The 12,668-nt window shown below is 45.6% G+C and overlaps 1 pseudogene; it reads right to left on the bottom strand.

Annotated features, from left to right (window-relative positions):
- Nucleotides 1-1,019: 1,019 nt before the first annotated feature.
- LOC121558312 lies at nt 1,020-11,782 on the bottom strand (annotated as a pseudogene).
- Nucleotides 11,783-12,668: the final 886 nt, after the last annotated feature.

Below are 12,668 nucleotides of genomic sequence, written 5' to 3'. Positions count from 1 at the left end.
TCCGTGCAATAGTGTTGCGCTGGGTGAAGGAGAACCTCTCTTTGGCATGACTCAGGATGGTATCACATACCTGTAAAATATACATCATCAGCTTTAATTTGCAATTAAGCTATTTTGATGCAAGTGATCCTGACTGACACATGCCTATGTCCAACTCAAGTATATGATTACCAAGGTGCTGATTGTTCAGGGTTTTGGCTACATACTACCAGGCCTGAAAAAAGTTCTAGGGGGAAACACTGACAATTACATCACAACTTACCTCTATAGCCAACCTCTGTTGTTCTCCTGCTCCCAGCATCCTCTGTCGCTTGATGGGCTGTTGCTGCTCGTCAGATGCGCTGTCCCCACACAAAGAGGGAATTGAGGCCCTGGGTCCAAAAAATAAAGTTTAATTTGATAACTTGCAATCAGACTTCTTAACTCACTGTAATTCCCCCTCAACACACAACCAGTGACTTTTATATATATATATATATATTCTAAAATATTTTCTAGAGGGCAAAGGACAGGTAGGTTTAATAACACAAATGTAAATAGTCCTGTCATACAAATGCAAAACTTTACGTCCTAAATGGCACCCTATTCTTTATAGAGTACACTACTTTTGACCAGATCCCTATGGGCCCTGGTCTTAAGTAGTGTACTATAAAGGGAATAGGGTGCCATTGGGGATGGAAGTTCTTTGAAATTACTCATGAGAGCAAATACTACGATTTTTTGGTTCCCACAGAGGGTCAGGAGCTTAAGACATGAATGATTTTATTTAAATGTTTGTTCATAAAAAATAAATGATTTCCCCTCCTCCCACATGGATTACAGCCAAGAGGCTAGGTGCGTTCTGACGGTCTTAGTGTGCGGATAAACATGACCATCACTCTCATAAAACTTAAATGAAACATCACTCCTTATGTTTTTTCTCAGCCCAAAACGCTCAATCCCATTTCTACTGTCAAAACAGGTTTTTGAAAAGGCTTCTTCCACATCTTTTGGTCCATGTATGTTTTTCACTCAGTGAAGTGCTACTATCCCCTTGGACTACAGGTTATTGCCGTCATAAGGTGTCTGTCTGTCTGTTGGCTGGACAGTTTCTACCGTTTAGGACCTTTGTGGGTAAAGGTAAAGGTGGGGTATAGCAGCAGCAGTTCCTCTGAAGTCCAGTATCTGCTGGAAGGACACCTGGTGGTACGAGAGGATGAGTGTGGCCAGCCAGCCTGTTGTGCCTCCCCTCTCCCTCCCTCCCTCCATTTCTCTCTCTCCATCTGCGGGACTCTTAAGGCTCCTGTGCGGACTGTCTCGGCTCGTGCCCTCCCAAAGCTGGCTGTGGTGATTTAAGACACGGTGTGTATGTGTGGATTTGTTTGTGGCCTCTGCCCCACTTCACTGTCCATCCGCCTGCCCTTGGCTCCACTCCTGGGCAGCGACCACCACCACCCTCAGTACGTCTCTGAGTCTGAGTCGTTGAGTTCCTCATCCTTGTAGAAGCCTCCATCGTGGTCGCGGTGGCCGATGTTGTTGAAGCTGCAGTAGGAGCTGTGCTCGCTGCGCAGCACGGGCAGGCTGTCGAAGGTCACACTCTTGGAGGGACTGGTGGTGTAGTGGTTAATGGCACTGAAGGACAGGCTGGGCGCCGGGTTGCAGGGGGACACGGGCATCATGGTGGCCAGGATCAGCGCCAGGCAGTCCGCCACGTCTTTGTTGGGGGCGCAGGCCAAGGCAGGCGTGTAACCTGAGGGGTTCAAACAGAACAGCAGAGGGTCACTTCAGGAGCATCACCGTTTACTACAACACTTTTGGTGAAAAACATGAAATAACAGCAGGCTAGGAGATACAAAGTTAAGACAATAACCAAGCAGTGGACTAGAGAGAAACATTTGTGGACACATTGAGAAGAGAAGTACAGAACAAAACGGTGTTAGCGTTATGGATCTTACCATTCTCATCGACTGCTAGCACGTTAGCACCCTTCACTAGTAGCTCCTGAACCACCACTGTCAGACCATTTCTGTCTGCAACGTGTAACGGCCTGATGAGAAAGTACCGTTAGATTAGCCAGCAGCAAATGAAGATACCTCCCAAATGCCAGACTATTCACTATATAGTGCACTTCTTCCAATTATAATAATAATATGCCATTTAGCAGACACTTTTATCCAAAGCGACTTACAGTCATGCGTGCATAATTTTTATACCCCTCTGTCTACCAGCTACTACAAACCAATCTTCTGGCCCAATTAATACAGCTGAACCATACGTACGTCTGTAAGGCTGCGTTAGTCGAGTTGATGAGGTTCCTGTCTGTAATCTTCTCCAATATCAACAAAGCACTGGTTTCATGCCCCTTTAAAAACCAGAGTCAAACATGTCAGACCAAAATTTTAACCAGAGAGAGCCAACTGTTCAGATGAACGTCATCTTCATGTGGGGATGCTCACCTTACTGCAGGCCAGATGAAGAGCAGTGTTCTTGACTGAATCCTGCAGGGTGAGCTCTGCTTTGGCACTGCTCACCAACAGCTCTGACACAGACAGAGAAACATAAAGAAACTCAATTAGGAAATGAAGCGACTTATTAAAATGTAAAACAGACATGTTGAACTTAAGCCGGCTGGGCGAGGCAAAGCGGAGGAGAGGGGGGCTGCGTACCGACAGCGTTGGTTTGTCCGTTCTCAGCAGCCATCATGAGGGGAGGTCTTCCCGGAGGCATCGGGGAAGTTGACCTGGGCGTTGTGGCCTAGCAGCAGCTGAAGACACTCCACGTGGTCCGTGAAAGCCGCCGCATGCAGGGGGTCCTGGAGAGAGAGGAAACTTATTTCACCGACATCATGTAGGACTGTTATAAACAAGTTTGTTCAATTAACCCTGTTTATACCATAGAAATATAAAATCACTAATAGATGTATTAAAAGTAATCTACAATCCCTCATCCAACCCCAGAGGTCATTTTATTCCCAAGACAACATTATTCTCCAGAAGAAAAGGACTTTGTCATGTGCTGTAGTTACCGGTTCTTGGTGTCAGTGGCAATGACAATGGCCGGCCCCAGAGTGTCAATCAGCATCTCTGCAGCCCCCTCGTTGTCATTGATCACAGCACAGTGGAGGGGGCTGAACGAGTTGCCCTCGGTCTTGTGGAAAACCTCCTGTTCCAGCAGCACCTCTACACACGTGTCATGGCCTAGTGGAAGATTGATTCATACAGGAAAAAGATGACGTCGCTGCAGACCACAACAATACTCTCAGAGAAAGCTACACATCTGACAATGGTGAAGTCACAAAGATGTTTTAGCTACAACATATGCTATGTCAATCCCTGACAAAGTCCTGTTTCAGTGTAAGGTCCTCCACTGAGAGTCATAACCCCTAATTCTGTTGTAGTCTTGTTCATTCCCCCACATGGCTCCGTCCACACCAATCGAATGCTTTTCAAGCCACAAGAGGGAGTGAATGAGTGTACACTTCATGGAGGAGAGAACAGAGCTACAGTCCAGTTAGTCAGTACGTACCGTTGTATGGCCTGCCTAATTCAGGGACATGTTTACGGTGCTGAAGAGAGAAAATCAGAAAAGATCTAGTGTTCTGTTAGTCCAGTACGTACCATTGTACCAGGCCCAGTGTAGTGGCGTGTAGCCCTGGTTGTCTGTGATGACGGAGAGGGTCTCCACTGACTGGGCGGCGTGTAGGAGCCCCCCCAGCACCCCGATGTGTCCGGATGCCGCTGCCAGGTGGACAGGGGTCCACCCCTTACAGTCCCGAACCAGGAAGCTGGCGCTGTGCTGCAGCAGGGCCTCCACACACTCCTCATGACCCGTCACCGCCTGGGAGGAAGGGCGGGGAGACAAGAATGGATTTTAATAACTAATAATCAATGATATAATAAGGAATCATCAATTATTACAAATGATGTCTGGAGACAGGTCCCCCTACAGGGATGAATACACCACCCATTGACAACTACTTTTCTGAAGATAATATGTATATTTGAGCCTCCCCGTCTCTTTCTGTGTGTGAGCGTATACAGCCAGCTCTCCTCCTCACCCCTCTGTGTAGCGATGTTCTGCCCCACTTGTCTTTGGCTTCTACGCTGGCTCCCTTGTTGAGAAGTGAGTACAAACAGTCTGTGTGTCCGCTCAGCACCGACAGCATCAGAGGGGTTCTGATACACAAGACAACAAGGTCATATTACAAACTGGTAATAACCAGGCTGAGTCCCAAATGGCAACCTATTCCCTATATGGTACACTACTTTTGACCTGAGCCCATAGGGTTCTGGTTTAAAGTAGTGCACCAAGTAGGGCATAGGGTGCCATTTGGGACGTAGACCTAGTGTCAAAATCTCTTTATTTCAGGAATTGTATCCAAAACCCAATTGACTTACTGTCCATTCCCGTCTTGAACGTCCACTGCACTCTGGAGGTCAGCATTTCCAATCAGCAAACGCAAACACTCCGAATGACCGTTGGTAGCTAGAGGAGGATAAACAGAGAGGATATAAGAATGTGAGATGATTGACCGTTGGTAGCTAGAGGAGGATAAACAGAGAGGATATAAGAATGTGAGATGATTGACCGTTGGTAGCTAGAGAGGATAAACAGAGAGGATATAAGAATGTGAGATTTGACCGTTGGTAGCTAGAGGAGGATAAACAGAGAGGATATAAGAATGTGAGATGATTGACCGTTGGTAGCTAGAGGAGGCTAAACAGAGAGGATATGAGCTGATTGCTGGACCGACTATTACCTTCACATGAACAGACAGATTTCTAGAACAGTGGTATTGGTAGATGACATCCTCATGATGTTAACACAGCAGATAATAAAACATTTTGGGGCTGAGGCCCTCGAAGCCTGTCACCTGCTAGCTGTGTACCTGGCTCTGGATAGAAGTCCCCCTGTGCACTGATCTAGGATCAGCTTACCCTCCCCAGATCCTCAGCAATAATGACAAAAAATGACCTTAGATCAGTGTGTAGTGGGCATTTTCACACTATGCTATATAATATCCCTAGAGTGGACATTGGCATCCTAGCAACATGACCAAACAAATGTCCATCTTGGTAAGGAAAACTTTTGAATGACAGAATCTCTAGGTCTTACGTGATATCCTATGCGTACCTGCAGCGTGGATGGGGGTCCTCTTCAGGGTGAAGTCTTTAACCAGGATGGAGGCTCCCTGGTTGATGAGGACGTCAACACACTCCACATGGCCTTTAAAGGCAGCCAGGTCCAGAGGGGTGCGCCCCTGGCTGTTCCTCACGTCTAGATCCAGCAGAGACTGAACCAGGACCTCCATAGCATGGTGGTGGCCGTGGTACGCCTGAATGGAAACAAACACACAGTCTGAAGCAAAGTCCAGTGGTATGCCTGAACAGATATACACTCCTAATATAATCAATGTCCTATAGTAGACCAGTGGTATGCCTGAACAGATATACACTCCTAATATAATCAATGTCCTATAGTAGACCAGTGGTATGCCTGAACAGATATACACTCCTAATATAATCAATGTCCTATAGTAGACCAGTGGTATGCCTGAACAGATATACACTCCTAATATAATCAATGTCCTATAGTAGACCAGTGGTGCACCTGAACAGATATACACTCCTAATATAATCAATGTCCTATAGTAGACCAGTGGTGCATCCTGAACAGATATACACTCCTAATATAATCAATGTCCTATAGTAGACCAGTGGTATGCCTGAACAGATATACACTCCTAATATAATCAATGTCCTATAGTAGACCAGTGGTGCACCTGAACAGATATACACTCCTAATATAATCAATGTCCTATAGTAGACCAGTGGTATGCCTGAACAGAAATACACTCCTAATATAATCAATGTCCTATAGTAGACCAGTGGTATGCCTGAACAGATATACACTCCTAATATAATCAATGTCCTATAGTAGACCAGTGGTAAGCCAGAACAGATATACACTCCTAATATAATCAATGTCCTATAGTAGACCAGTGGTAAGCCAGAACAGATATACACTCCTAATATAATCAATGTCCTATAGTAGACCAGTGGTATGCCAGAACAGAAATACACTCTTAATATAATCAATGTGCTATAGTAGACCAGTGGTATGCCTGAACAGAAACAGTCCTAGACCTCTAAAGTAGACCAGTGTCTCTCAAATCGGGTGCCCATTTTTTCTCCCGCCCAGCATCAACATCGAAGGTCCCTGCCAAGCGTGAGATTTAGAAACAAACACACTACTACTCCTCTGTTGGAGGTTGATTAACTCAAATGGCAAAATAAGGAAATCATCCTCATCATCACCGTGTCAAAATATGCATGTATTTTACACTAATCAGGAACAGATAGGAACATGGTGTGTGAGTGTCTGGACAATCAACTTTTCGTGGAAAAACAACACCATGCCTGTATCCCAGATAGCACCCTATTTCCCATGTAGTGCAGTACTTTTGATCTGGGCCCATAAGGTTCTGGTCAAAAGTAGTGCACTAAATAGGGAATAGGGTGCCATTTGTCATGTGGCGAGACCCCTACAGGAGCAGGTAGGCTTTACTCACAGCTAAGTGTAGGGGGCTGATGGGAGCTCTGACATCAGAGTCGTTCAGGATGTCTGTCCCTGAGGTTTCCATTAGCTGGGGAAAGACAAGGACGGGCCAGTTTAGACTTGTAACATATTTACTTTGAAGGTTAGTCTAGTAGCATGTTTCATGTTGTAAATCTCAGTGTCCAGCCCCTGCAGACATACTGGGGTGTTGCATTCGTATCTTAAACAAGCTAGTGTGAGGAAAAGTAACCAACTGGTACTTACCACATCTAAAGGTGTTTCACTTGCAATCTGGAAAAAGAACATCAAGAGTGACGATGCGGCCACGACAAACATGCAACCACACCTTAAAACCTACTGAATATCAACGTCTGTCCCAAATGGCACCCTATTCCCTATATAGTGCATTACTTTTGACCAGAGCCCTATGGGCCCTACATCCATTTGGGACGCAGACAAAATGGTCTGTGAATGCAGGGCGTCTAGTCCCCTGTGGTTCTGACTCACCAGCTCCAGACAGAGGCGGTGTCCGTACGCAGACGCGTAATGGACTGCGTTGTAGCCCTGATTGTCCCTGATCCCTGGGTTAGCGTCGTTTCGCAGCAAATATTCCAGACACCTAGAGGTCAGAGGTCAAGAGTTCACTAATCATTATACCAACATCAAGACAGACAGATAAGCAAGCAGAGACACTTTCCCAAAGGAGACGTGGCCAAGCTTTCACACTGCAGATTTAACACTAGTATGTATTCAAACACGGCCAACAACATACTCTAGACTACAGTGAAATGTGAAAGGTCATGGCACCACAACATACTCTCCAGACTACAGTGAAATGTGAAAGGTCATGGCACCACAACATACTCTCCAGACTACAGTGAAATGTGAAAGGTCATGGCACCACAACATACTCTCCAGACTACAGTGAAATGTGAAAGGTCATGGCACCACAACATACTCTCCAGACTACAGTGAAATGTGAAAGGTCATGGCACCACAACATACTCTCCAGACTACAGTGAAATGTGAAAGGTCATGGCACCACAACATACTCTCCAGACTACAGTGAAATGTGAAAGGTCATGGCACCACAACATACTCTCCAGACTACAGTGAAATGTGAAAGGTCATGGCACCACAACATACTCTCCAGACTACAGTGAAATGTGAAAGGTCATGGCACCACAACATACTCTCCAGACTACAGTGAAATGTGAAAGGTCATGGCACCACAACATACTCTCCAGACTACAGTGAAATGTGAAAGGTCATGGCACCACAACATACTCTCCAGACTACAGTGAAATGTGAAAGGTCATGGCACCACAACATACTCTCCAGACTACAGTGAAATGTGAAAGGTCATGGCACCACAACATACTCTCCAGACTACAGTGAAATGTGAAAGGTCATGGCACCACAACACACACAACAGTAAGAGAGGTGTGAGACGTACTTTCCGTCTGTGTCGGAGGCAGCAGCGTAGTGGAGCGGGGTGCAACCCCTTTTATCCAGATCGTTCACACTGGCCCCAGACCCCACCAAGGCAAACAGACACTGGTAGTTACAATTGGCTGCCGCATAATGCAGAGGACTCCTAGAAGAACGCACAGAAACCATTCAACATCAACAACAGAAACAGCTTATTGGAGCTGTAAAACATTTAAATTTTACATTTACGTCATTTAGCAGACACTCTTATCCAGTGCGACTTACAGGAGCAATTAGGGTTAAGTGCCTTGCTGCAGTGCACATAGACACATTTTTCACCTAGTCAGCTAGGGGATTTGAACCAGCAACCTCTCGGTTACTGACCCAAGGCTCTTAACCGCTAGGCTACCTGCCGCCCAATATTTCCCATAATAATTCCTATATGCCCCTATACTATATTCCCCATTATCATAAAGATCACATATGAAAGTTATTTGATGCCACAGACAGACCTTCCGAAGCTGTCCTTTCTGTTGAAGTCTGCCCCTGTGTTGAGCAGCAGATTCAGACAGTCCAGGTTCCTGGTAACAAGATATCAAGTTCAGAAAGGCCCTCGTACATCTGAGCTATCAGGTGGATGGTAACAATGAGAACCTTAAAGAAAAGAGAAACCCGTACACTGCTCTTGCTAGTATCACTGTTTTTATAATGCTAATAAAAGCAATAATAAAAACTGATACTAGCAAGAGCAGTTTGCAGGTTTCTCTTCTCTTTCAAGAAGATATAAAGACAATTTAGACCAGAGCGCAAGTCAATACCACCATGGCATGGAACCACATTATACAGAAATGATACCGCACTAATGATCTATACGATTTTTTAATACTGCTAAACAATGTGAAATGTAAGAGTGTGAATATGTGTTTGTTCTTTCTGGTGGCTTTCCAGTTCATGAACTAAATATTCCTTGGTGTAAAGCCTGGACCAGTCCACTCACCCAACAGCTGCTGCAGCATGTAAACAGGTTCTTCCAAAGTCGTCAGGGGTGTCTATATCAAAGCCTGATGAGAGGAGCTTCCGACAGTAGTCAGAGAACCCACTGAGAGCAGACAGGTGGAGGGGGAACATCCCATGGACGCCTCGCCTGCAACACATTTTTACATTTCAGACTTTAAGCAGACACTCTTATCCAGAGCGACTTACAGTTGATTCAGCTAAGATTGGAAACAGCACCACATCACAGTCCTCATTAAACCCCACAGCAGATCAACACATCAGCATGCTGCAATGCCCTGTCTATCAACCCCCCACACACCACAATGTGTTGAGCATAGTCTCCAAGCGGGAATTCGGTCAATGACAGAATTGCAGATGCATGTTGCATTTTTGCTGGAAACTGTGTGTGTTCTCACTTGGCTGTGTCAGCTAAGTGAGAATGAGTGTATTGATGAGTAACTCATGGCCGTAGCGAGCAGAGATGTGCAGAGGTGTGTTTCCATTCTTTTCTTCACAGTCGATCTCAGCACCTACAGAACACACACACACACAGACACACACAGACACACACAGACACACACGCATACACACACACACATACACACAGACAGACACACACACACGTCAACCACTTGACCCTAGAGGTCTCATGAAGCTTCATGTTCAACCACATTGCAAGTAACATTGCTCTGTGCCAGTGAATCATGGTTTGAAGACAAAAGACAATGCTGAAGAGCCTACTGGTTCATATATATTCAGTTGAGAGCATTCACAGCGACTCACCATTCTGGATGATGGCTTGAGATCTGGAGAAGCGTCCGTAGATGGCCGTCATGTGGAGGGGGGTCTTTCCATCTTTACTCTGCAGATAGAAAGACAAAGATGGTTCACACGGCAGTCTGTGCTACTGACCACAGGCAAAATCAAACACGTATTGGAGGAGCGCTTGATTGCATTTAGTTTGCATTGTTAGGCCTATTCCATTGGTATTTGAATGTAGACCAGGGCCAAATACTAAGCCATGTGCTGCGTCAGTGTGTGCGTCCCAAATGGCACCCTATTTATAAGTACACTACTTTTTGAACCAAAGTAGTGTACTTATAAAGGGAACAGGGTGCCATTTGGGACACAGGCAGTGTCATCACGGCTCCTTGCTCTATGGGCCCCTGGTCAAAAGTAGTGCACTACATAGGGAATAGGGTGTTATTTAGTTCAGACACAGTGTTGGTCATCCGGTCTCCTCACCTTGATGTTGACGAGGGCCCCGTTGCCCACCAGCAGCTCCAGGCAGAGCGCCCCATGGCGCGAGGCGGCCGTGAAGTGGAGTGGGGCGAAACCCTTCTCGTACACCTGGTTCACGTTGGCGCCGCACTCGATCAGCTCATTCACCACCACATCCTGCCCGTTGTAGCATGCCACGTGGAGGGGGGTGTTACCGTACCCATTGGGCTAATTTATCTGGAGGGAGCAAGGGAGGGAAAAGAGTGGAGAGAGAGAGAGGGGGGGGGAGAGAACAAAACAATACATTCCTGATCAGGTCACTTGGTTCTGAAAACCCCCTGGTCCAACCTCTCTCTCTTCATTACTTGGTTATGAAAAACCCCTGGTCCAACCTCTCTCTCTTCATTACTTGGTTATGAAAACCCCCTGGTCCAACCTCTCTCTCTTCATTACTTGGTTATGAAAACCCCCTGGTCCAACCTCTCTCTCTTCATTACTTGGTTATGAAAACCCCCTGGTCCAACCTCTCTCTCTTCATTACTTGGTTATGAAAACCCCCTGGTCCAACCTCTCTCTCTTCATTACTTGGTTCTGAAAACCCCCTGGTCCAACCTATCTCTCTTCATTACTTGGTTCTGAAAACCCCCTGGTCCAACCTCTCTCTCTTCATTACTTGGTTATGAAAACCCCCTGGTCCAACCTCTCTGTCTTCATTACTTGGTTATGAAAACCCCCTGGTCCAACCTCTCTGTCTTCATTACTTGGTTATGAAAACCCCCTGGTTCAACCTCTCTCTCTTCATTACTTGGTTATGAAAAACCCCTGGTCCAACCTCTCTGTCTTCATTACTTGGTTATGAAAACCCCCTGGTCCAAATCACTGGCTCTAACCTCTCTCTCTTCATTACTATTATGAAAACCCCCTACACATTTGAATGCGTGTTGACTCACATCCACACCAAGGTCCAGGAGGTACTTGACCACACTGATCATTCCACTGGAGGCTGCAGAGTGGAGAGGGGTGTAGGCCTTCTTGTCTCTACAGGACACCTCTGATCCATGAGAGGCCAGCAGTTTCACCACCTCAATGTGCCCTATGGTAGAGAGAGAGGGAGAGAGAGAGAGAGAGAGAGAGAGAGAGAGAGAGAGAGAGAGAGAGAGAGAGAGAGAGAGAGAGAGAGAGAGAGAGAGAGAGAGAGAGAGAGAGAGAGAGAGAGAGAGAGAGAGGGGGTTAAGAGAGAAACAGAGATACAAACACAGAGAGATAGGCAGAGAGAGGGAGAGATAGATTAGTTTACAGTGGTACACAGCACCATAAGCAACACCTACATCATGTTAGTACAACTGAAAACATCTAATCAACCTACTTAGTACATGATTCTGACATAATAACACACTAGACGTGGCTCATACAGCTGAGCTGTGAGACTAACACACAGTCCATTCATTCATTCATTCATTGGTATAAAGGACATTAGTCAGAATGTAAATGATGTGGTAAACTCATCACCCATGTAAGCAGCCCAGTGGATTGCTCGGCGTTCCTTCTTGTCAAAGGCATTAATGTTGGCTCCTCTGGAGAGAAGCAGCCTCACCATCTAACAGGGAGAGGAGAGAGAAACAAAACACAGGTTGAGGAAAACTAAACAGCAAAATCCGCTAAATCTGGCTTCAAAGCCTTCCCTTTAAAATTATATATTTTGTATTCACAATGAATTAAAGATAACATGTAAAGACATGGTAAATTTCTCCCCTTTTAGTCCCCCTTTGACCTCCCCCTCCCCCCAGAATGCCTCCAAACACATTTAAAAAGAAAGGGAAAGTAATTGAGTTACATGTCAGAAAACAAAACAAAAGTATACAACAACGTTACTTCAAGCAAAAATGTAATAGCCTAACAATTTCAGGTGATTAAGTGATTTTATAGGCCTATATAGCAGTAATCTCAAGGTGGGGCCAAGAGTACTAATCTGGAGGAAGTGTTTGGAGCTGTTCAAAATAGGATATCATCGGGTCCCAGGAGGAATAAAATGAGTTGGTTGACCCTCGAATGGTAACTTCATTTTTTCTCATTTTAGGAACAGCTTCAGATCTTTGAGCCAAAGAGAGGCTAAGGGAGGATTGATAGATTTCCAATCCAATAAAATCCTTCTGCGGGCTAACAGGGAGGCAAAGGCAATGGCATCTAGCTGTCTATTGGTCAGAGAAGGATTGTTGTTTGGTACTCCAAAAATAGCAATTTCTGCACTAGGCTGCAACTTTATATCAAATGCTTCAGAAAGGGTTTTAAATAGTGGACAACTAATCTGCCAGACGGGGACAGGACCAGAACATTTGATTAGTCCCATTATCACCGAGTACTGTGGATGGTGGTACATCAAAAGACAGAGGTGGGATACCCTGGTCAGGTGGAACAAACAGCCTACCCCTCCCAGTGCTTGCAAACTCAGGACTAGCAAACGCTCTACTCCCAGGAGCTGACTG

Source organism: Coregonus clupeaformis, unplaced genomic scaffold (genome assembly GCF_020615455.1).
Source record: "Coregonus clupeaformis isolate EN_2021a unplaced genomic scaffold, ASM2061545v1 scaf0598, whole genome shotgun sequence".
NCBI lineage: Eukaryota > Metazoa > Chordata > Actinopteri > Salmoniformes > Salmonidae > Coregonus > Coregonus clupeaformis.
This window is presented reverse-complemented; position numbering and strand designations above follow the sequence as displayed.